General features: G+C 39.3%; 1 pseudogene; it reads right to left on the bottom strand.

Moving 5' to 3' along the window:
* Nucleotides 1-4,780: 4,780 nt before the first annotated feature.
* On the bottom strand, nt 4,781-7,394 carry LOC141842871 (putative E3 ubiquitin-protein ligase RF298; annotated as a pseudogene).
* Nucleotides 7,395-8,715: the final 1,321 nt, after the last annotated feature.

Genomic DNA, 8,715 nt, shown 5'->3' with positions numbered 1-8,715 from the left:
GCTTGTTATGGATTATTACATGTGTATGTATTCAGGGAAAGTCAATTGTTACAGGGGAGATGCTGCCGAAATTTCTCGGAAAGCCGTCTCCCGGGGCGTAACATAGATAATCGGTAGTTGTACCATTTCCGATTGAGCCCCATGGTGACCGAGTTAGATCACCCCATAGGTATCCCACGTGTCCGTCCTCAAGGTTTTTAATTATTTATCGTTTTGGGTGTTAGGCATCCTTCTCCCATTTGTCTTCCTCTTCTCTCCCCTTTTCCTTCTCTTCTTCTTTGTCTTTCTACTAGCTTCGTGTGATCCATGCAAGCGATATGATCATCTAAGCGATCATGGCAAGAATGCCCCCAAGAGGAAGAGGGGCATCGAAAGAGCCAAGCGAATCACCACTCGTCAATGCTCCATTTGAATCCCCGTTGCCCACCTCTTCGCATGGAGCAACTCCTCTGCTGCACTCCGAACGACCCCACAGACTTGCATGTAGACTCGACAGAAGTCCGCCCGCATAACTCGGGATGCTACCGTTAATCATCGAACTATTGCTTCTTCTATGACCGACTCCGTGAGCTAGCAGCCTGCCAATCCTCAGGAAACTACTTCTCGAGGACCTGGCTCGGCTCCGAGAAAACCCTCTGATGGTCCTAGAGGGAATGGGTCATCCCCCATCGTCATTTATATCAATGACACGCCGGGCGCTTATGTCAAGGACACTCAGGTAGAGAACATCCTTGAGGCCTCAGATCTAGAGGTGGCCGCCCCTGTGTTGGTGGAGGGAACTCCCAAATGCCCAAAGTGGTTTCCCCTGAGAGCAATGTCGCACCCAATTCGGTGGCAATCGCTCTGCCTGAAGAGGGGTGGTTCCTACCACCACCCTGTCTCATATAGAAGATCCCGAGGAACCCTTCTCCGTAGGATGATGAGTTGAGTTTCCCTGCTGGAGTCCATCACCTATGGATTCAATCAGGTAAACCTCCTCATCATTTGACTTTTACCCTTTCATTTCCTAACTTGTGTTGTGTTTCTGGGCAAGCTCTATCCGGACACCAGGAGTTAGTGACTTGATGTCGGTCTTCAAAGCAGTAGCCAACTCCTCCACACCTAAGAGTCCACATTGGAGGTTTCGATGGCCATGCTCGAGCAAAAGGTGGAGGGCCTCACCTCCATGCCCTAGAAATGCAACTATCAGGCCAGGTAAGAGAGGTCCAACATTAGATTGAGGTCGCTCTATTCAAGCAACACCAAGCCTGCCTTAAGCTATCGTCCAGTTGGTTCCCACAGACAATGTCATTTATGATGTGTAAAAAATCCACCTCCCTACTAGACATTGCTGACAAAGTCTCCCACACACGCATTAGCCAACCTGTGTAGAGTAATACACATTAGAGGGTCCCATATGCATCCAACAAAACCCCTCCGACGCTTAAGTTAGCTCCAACATAAATGCTCATTTGAAAGCTCAAGAGAAGACAAAGAATCAGAGTTCCAAGGAAAAGATCCTTTTACCTTTGTATAGTTTAGCTTTTATGCATCCGCCTCTAAGTTATGTCAATAATGCGATCCTGGAGTATGAACATCTGTTGAAGGGGTGTGTCCGCAGATGGGATGGTATGGGGCAAGTCATCCCCTACCATGGCCTACTCTTGCAACAACCTTCCCTATTTATGGTTTGTCTACCTTGACCATGCTCCTGCCACAATCTTCTCTACTTATGGTTTGCCTGCCTTGACCACTATATGCGGTGATAAATCTTTGTCAAGGAACTGACCCCATCATGGGTCAACTGCCAGGTGCATACTAGGCCAGATGCTCTATTTGACCTCATGAGCGAGATAGAGCTTGGTCAAGAGACCAAGGAACCATGCTGGACATGCTTGAGAGTATATGAAGGAGTAGAGTACGAGATTGTCCGAGGGGGGATGCTTGAGCTAGAACTGTGATATTCAGGCTGCCAAGTGGTTAGCCATGTGTGCTTACACTTGCCTATGTGGTCGAGGTTATTACCCCCGAGTATTGGTGTTGTGTGTGTGTATGTGCATAATCTTACGTTGTTGTTCTACCAAGTTATGTTATTCCCTTTGTATTCTTATACCTTTGATAATGTTGTTGGTGTTTGATGATTTAAATGCATAAAAGATCTTATGATGTATATTCATGCATTTATACAGCAATAATATATTATACCTTATATCAAATTAAAGTTTAATGTCTTATATTTAGCATGTAGCATTGATGTTTATATATTTTTTGCTTTTGGGTGAACAAAATGATGAAGGTGTTCATTACTAGTAGAATTGATACATATCATCAATATATGAGAAAGTAATTAGACTCATTGTTGTAGGTCAGGACATGGTGATTATTATCTAAAATAACACCAAATAATCTATTTGCAGATGAGACCTCTAGTGGATGATGATTGCGAATGAAACCATTAATGGATATAGATTTTATCATAGATGAGTCCTTGGATCCATTAGGATGATTTTAGATCATATAACATTTTATATCAGTCTTTTCACCTAAACCATGCGTTAATCAACCGATGAGTGTAATATATTAAACGTAGCCAACTGAGTCTACTTTCAGTATTCATGTGTTTCAGTGCACACCGACTACCACTCTCTCCTATAGAAATAAATAGTGCAGGGGCCACTACTTAAGTTGATCCAAATATACTTACAAATTCGTGAACTACAATTAATAGATCTTATGCAAAAAGTGGTGTGATCTTATGAAATCTATAGCCTGTATTTGTAGAACTTTTATAATGTCATTGTATTGCTTGTTTTTGCAATATGCGTATGTTTAGTAGTTTATAGTTGTAAATATGATGGGTGATACATGCAAATTTTGCCTAGACTTATTTCACTATGTACATTGATGTTTATGATGCATTATTACAAATATTGTTGATGTTGAGCATTATTTTCATGTTGCCCTTTATGTTTGCTTTGCATATTTGTGCTTTCCTATGTTGCCTCTAGTTTCAAATTGTCTTTTGAGATAGTTGCAATTGTTAATCATGGTTGATTGTTGCTCCTAAATCAAGGTATAGATTCCTTGCTTGACATAACTTACATCAAAGTGCTCTAACATATGAATTCAAAATTTGTGAAAAAAAATAGCCTTAAACCCCCATACACAAGGTTTAAGACTCAATGCTAATTAGAAATTCATCAAGTGAAAAGTGAAATACAATAAAATAATAAATAGACTAAGTTTAATTAGACCTGTGTTTGGTAAATAATGTAATGTATACATCAAGTGTGCAGAACTTCGAACAATGCACATAGAAGTTTGTCATTTGGTGACTAGCTATGATTGAGTAGGTCTATTAGATAACTAGACACGATCAAGTTGGTTGGTTTAGTTTTGACAAAACTCAAAAGGCCTAACAAGGAAGTGGACTCCAAGGTGAATGGAGAAGGATAACATGTACAACAAGCTCATCAAACTTGGTACATCTAAGATACTAGAAGCCTAACACAAAGTATAATCTAAAGCGGCCTGATGCAAGGTGGACGCATATACAAGGGGAGAAGGGTTGCACATGGAACAAGCTCATAGATCTTGATGCATTTGAGGAATTGAAGGCTTAACACAAGGTAGACTGAAGAGGTAATTAGGAACATCAACAAGGTTGAAGACATAGAAGCATAAAATTTTGAGAAGAGCACAACTGATTAGTACTCTCGTGCTTTTCACTTCCAAATAGCGTCATCAAAGATGATATGTTTTAAAACTAGGTAGGGATAGACTACCTAGTGGCTTGTGTTAAGCATTTAACTGAGAGACAATAGGTCACATGATATAATCTACAACTCAACTCAATCTTAAGACTTTTAAATTGGGAATCAATTGGACTATTCCAATTGGACCAATTTATCCAATTGGGGAGTCAAGTGAAGAAGAGGTTTCTATGAATAAAATTTTATTCGAGCAACAATCGACTCGATATTGATTTGAATTGACTAGAGACTTGAGTAGTGATTTAGACTAGACAGAATTTTAAGCTAATTGCCAATATAGTTTTTAGCTTACAAAGTGCACGAAAATATTATATTCTTCAATGACCAGGTGCTCAAATGTTAAAGCTCTCCTAGGGCTTTCAATGCAGGTTGAAGGCTTTAATAAACAAGTCCAAATCCTTGTTAATCATCTTCGCTTGAACTTTGCATTTCATTTCTATTTGAGAGGAGAGTACCATTGTAATCCTAAAGGTTTAGATTGTAAAAGGCTTGCTCCATCGCCTCTTGTTAAAAAGTTGAATTTAGTGAATTTACAAGACTAACTCATCAGACAAACTCAATAGGTCGTGGAGTAAGAGTGACGTAAAATAGTCATGTTAGCATTGTGTTTCATATTCTTATTATTTCTACAGCATTTAAATACTCCATCGCCTCTTGTTAAAAAGTTAAATTTAGTGAATTTATAAGACTAACTCATCGAACAAACTCAATAGGTCGTGGAGTAAGAGTGAAGGGTCTAAACTATGTAAAATAGTCATGTTAACATTGTGTTTCATATTCTTATTATTTCCACAGCATTTAAATACTTGATATGGCAACTGAACTCACACACAAGCACCCCACACAAAATTAACATTTATTTATCTTTGTCTTGCAAGAAATAGTTTTTTAGGATTTCAGCTATTCACCCCTCCCTCTTTAGTCAGTTGCACGCTGCCATCACTCAAAAAGTATACCAAAATAATAACCTAAACACAGCCTTAACTTTTTGAGCAAGATTTGTTTGCATTGTAAATCTCTAGTAGAAACTAGATACTATTGGAATTTGTTTCAGTGCAATCTATGCACTTGGCCACATGAAATGTTTCATGAGATACTATGGAATTGTGAAAAGAAGTTACCTCTGATTGGTTGCGGAGCTCCTCAACCTGTTCCAGTTGCTGTTGCAGCTGAAACAGCTGATGTTTTTCTGTTCTGAAGCTCCTCCTGAAACAATACTTTTTGTTTCTCCCATGACTGAAAAATTTTCAGTGCTTTCATTTCCCTTCTTGAAGATTCTTGACAATTGGTTGCTGATTGTGCAGCATGCAACTTTGCCTCCTCCATTTCCAATCTTAGTTGAGAGTTTTCATATTTGAGTCTGTGGGCAGCAGCATTAGCCCTTTCAACCTGGGTACTGGCTTTGGATATTGCAAGTTCCATCTCAGCAAGCTTCTTCTTGGTATTGTCTTCTAGAGCATACCTCTCTCCTTTAAGCCTAGCCACTTCTTCTCTTTCCTGTCGCAGGGATTGAAGTTCAGCTTTATCCTTGCTCAACCTTCGAGCAGCCTGCATCACCTTCTGCTGGGCCCAATCAGTCCAGTCTTGCAACTGTGCCTGGAGTTCCTGCATTAGCGGAACCAATATAAGCAACATTTCATCCTTTTTATCCTCTGGAACCAAGTCTCTGCATGTCATACTTGAACCGATTAAACTATGATCACTGCAATTTGTGGCCTCAGCATTAGACTCTGGTGCAATACTAAGGCAAGTGTTATTCGCAGATGGAAGTGACAAGGTAAGTCCAGTTGGTTGACAGTTGTGTCTTTCAGTGCATGTTAGATTAGAAGGGTTTCCTTGAGAATATGAAAGATTATGTTTATCATCTGTCAATGATTTTTCTGTTTCTGGTATTTTTGCTATTTTCAGTGAGGAGCTCTTTAAATTTATTCTTGAAGAATCCGAAATTGTTTTTAATTTCCTATCAAAGATTAAGCTCCCTAAGCCACTTTGCTTGCATGCTCTAGAAACTGCTTTAGATCCCAATGCTCGAAAGCTTTTCTCAGAGTGAATTGACTTCTGTCGTAGAACATATTCTCTTTTCAAACTACTTGGATGAGCCTTTCTATTGCTAATTGACAATGATTCTTCAACATGAGTGGATAGTGAAATTAAGCTTTCCTTTAAGGGTTTAGGTTTTGAAATTGTGCCATCCTCATTTGAGTCAGAGAACTTTCCTGTTGGAACAGTAGATATCGCAGCCACCTTTGGAATTTCTAATTTCTGGATGCTCTTTGAAGGAGGTATTATATCATGCAACTTCTGAGATATTTGGACATTTAGTTCAGAGGCTGTGGAAGTAGCATTATTGTTAGAGATTGAACCTGCTTCCAACTGAGCTATGGTAGAAGCACCAGAGTACTCATTACTTGTGATAGCATTTGATGAATTGCTGTCCATGGCACAAGCATGAGAAATATTTGCATCAGACATCAGCAAGCGCCACATTGCATCACCTGTACTGAAAAATGGTCGTACTTCCCTCAACACACTAACCATATCAGCTAACACACTCTTCTCCAAATGTCTTAGGTCTTCTGCAATATTCTCTCTAGGGGAGGAATCCAACTCTTGGCTACTCTTTAAAAGTGCTAATGCATTATCCACAACATTAGAAACAGTATCTTTGTACCCATAGCAAAGCCCTGACCTCAATACAGCATTAGTTGCAACTTCCTCTGTGTGCCCATGGAAAGTAATCATCTTGATTGCAGCCCTAAAGACTGTATCCAAGTTATTCAACAAGATCTCCTCAAGCTGGGATTCTGTGAGGCAGCTCCAATCAACATCTTGGAAGTCATCCACATCGAGCCCCTCCTTGGGCCCAAACATTTGAGTCCTACACATGTCACAGATGCCGGCATGATGGTCAAGGTCGGAAAGCTCTGCAGGTTTCTCTACAGGGAACACATCATAATTGCATAAATTATTTTGCAATGCATCCCCAATTACGCTCGGGTCAGCCATAGGTGGTTCTGCCTGGAATTTTCTCTTGTTCCTGCTCCCTGTCTCTTGTATAGCAATAGATGAGTCCACAGGGCTATTACCACTAGCAACCACAGCGGCCATTCCAATTAACTCAATAAATTCTACAAAAAAAAACATATGCAAGTACAAAAACAGTCAAGCAACGAAACTACAAGATGAATAAATGAAACAAAAAAAGTGATGGGTATCATACCTCAGTGATCTTGGCAAAAAGTAGATTATTGTTTTCCTGCATCACAAGGAAAAAAATCGTCACATGGGAAGAAAAGAAAATTCCCCCAATCATGCAAAACTTCATTCATCTACTTAAAACTGTGCCGAAACATCAAATTTCCTAAACAAAACCAAAACAAGGAAAATATAATAGTTAAAACCTGTAAAATCAGTGATATGCATGAAAACCCCACCGATTGAGGGTTCCGATGATCGATTAAAGGGGGGTTACGGCAGAGAAGGCGAAAACGATTACTAGTCGGATAAAGAAGAGGCTCTTGTGCAGGTCTGCAGGGATGGGAGGTGATCGATAGCGGCGAACCTGATTGGAGCCGCAAATCGTGGGGTGGGCAAGAGATCGGGCAGTGATTCGAGGGTGAGGAACACCTTTACTGCTGCCGCTGCTGGCGTGAGACGATGGAAAGAGAGCGCATTCCTTTTTCTTTTATTATGAGCATGTACATATCTATAAATTAATTATATGGAGAAAAAAGATATCAGCCTTATTTATTATTATTATTATTATTATTATTACCAAAGGTTAATTTTTCATTCCAAAAATATTTTCTTAATCATACTAAATCCGGTATTATAATAGTAGCTAAAACGGCTTTAGTATTATTAAAACCGCACCAACGTACATGTAAAAACTACTGCTTCAATAATATTTAAAAATATTAATATCGGTCAAAATTATTAAAAGATGGTCAAAATTACTCAAACGATAATCAAATATTTCACAGAAACACACACTTTGACTTTCAATTTATTGAATCACATATCATTTTTCTATAATTATAATAAAAAATAAAATTTATCATCCTAGTAGTTCTATCAGTCCTATGCAAATTAAAAAGTTGTAGTTGATTACTACTGAGAATGATATTATTTCATCTTCATCGAGATTCGATCCTTATCCACTATAGTAAGTCTGTCCCATAGTAACCAATTCAATGATGTCTTGAGGGCATCGTTTTCCCATAACACCCCATGCAAATTGTAAACTCCTTACTGGCTATCTGGTAAAGCCAAGGCAATGTCCTTCTTCATCGTGATCAACTATAGCTTCTTAATTTACCTCCTCACATATAGTCATGGGCCCACTAGAGATGATGAATTCCACCTTTTTATTAAAGAAGAGAGGGGGTTGTACTGGACTGTAGCTAGCTCAAAATTGTTTTCCCACAGGGCAAGCAGCTCACCTCCAACACACGAACATCGCTTCCTCCTCCATTGCTGACTAGCCTCCGTCTCCTTCTAAGTATGCATTCGGGAGAACCTTCATACCCCTAAGTCATCTGCCGCTATTCTAACCTGTTGTCGTCAATTCCTTTCGGATACTCCTTTCTCCCCTCGGTTTCCAAGGATTATGCATGGATAGTGGTGGTCAATCCATGAAGATGTCATCTTTTTCTAAGTCAGTGATTGTCGCATGGTTTTACTTTGACTTTGTTTGTTTCCGATCAAGTTGTATTACAAAGATGTGCTTTCTTTACACCATATCTAATATTGTTCTATTTCCGACATTTTTTTTCTATTGCTTATTGATTTTGGGAGTCTCATATTATAATAGTAGATATAGTTTCAGTGGTTGATACACTAATATTTGGGTCCTATTGCTTATTGATTTGTTTTCCTTCTTTTGATTTGTTAATTTTTCGAATTTAGGGTTTAGGAATGGAGGAGGGGAGAAGGATATGTCATCAACGCGATCCAAGATGCG

This window comes from Curcuma longa, chromosome 12 (genome assembly GCF_044706935.1).
Source record: "Curcuma longa cultivar G26 ecotype Majalengka, Jawa Barat chromosome 12, ITB_CL_G26_1.1, whole genome shotgun sequence".
NCBI classification, from domain to species: Eukaryota; Viridiplantae; Streptophyta; class Magnoliopsida; order Zingiberales; family Zingiberaceae; genus Curcuma; species Curcuma longa.
This window is presented reverse-complemented; position numbering and strand designations above follow the sequence as displayed.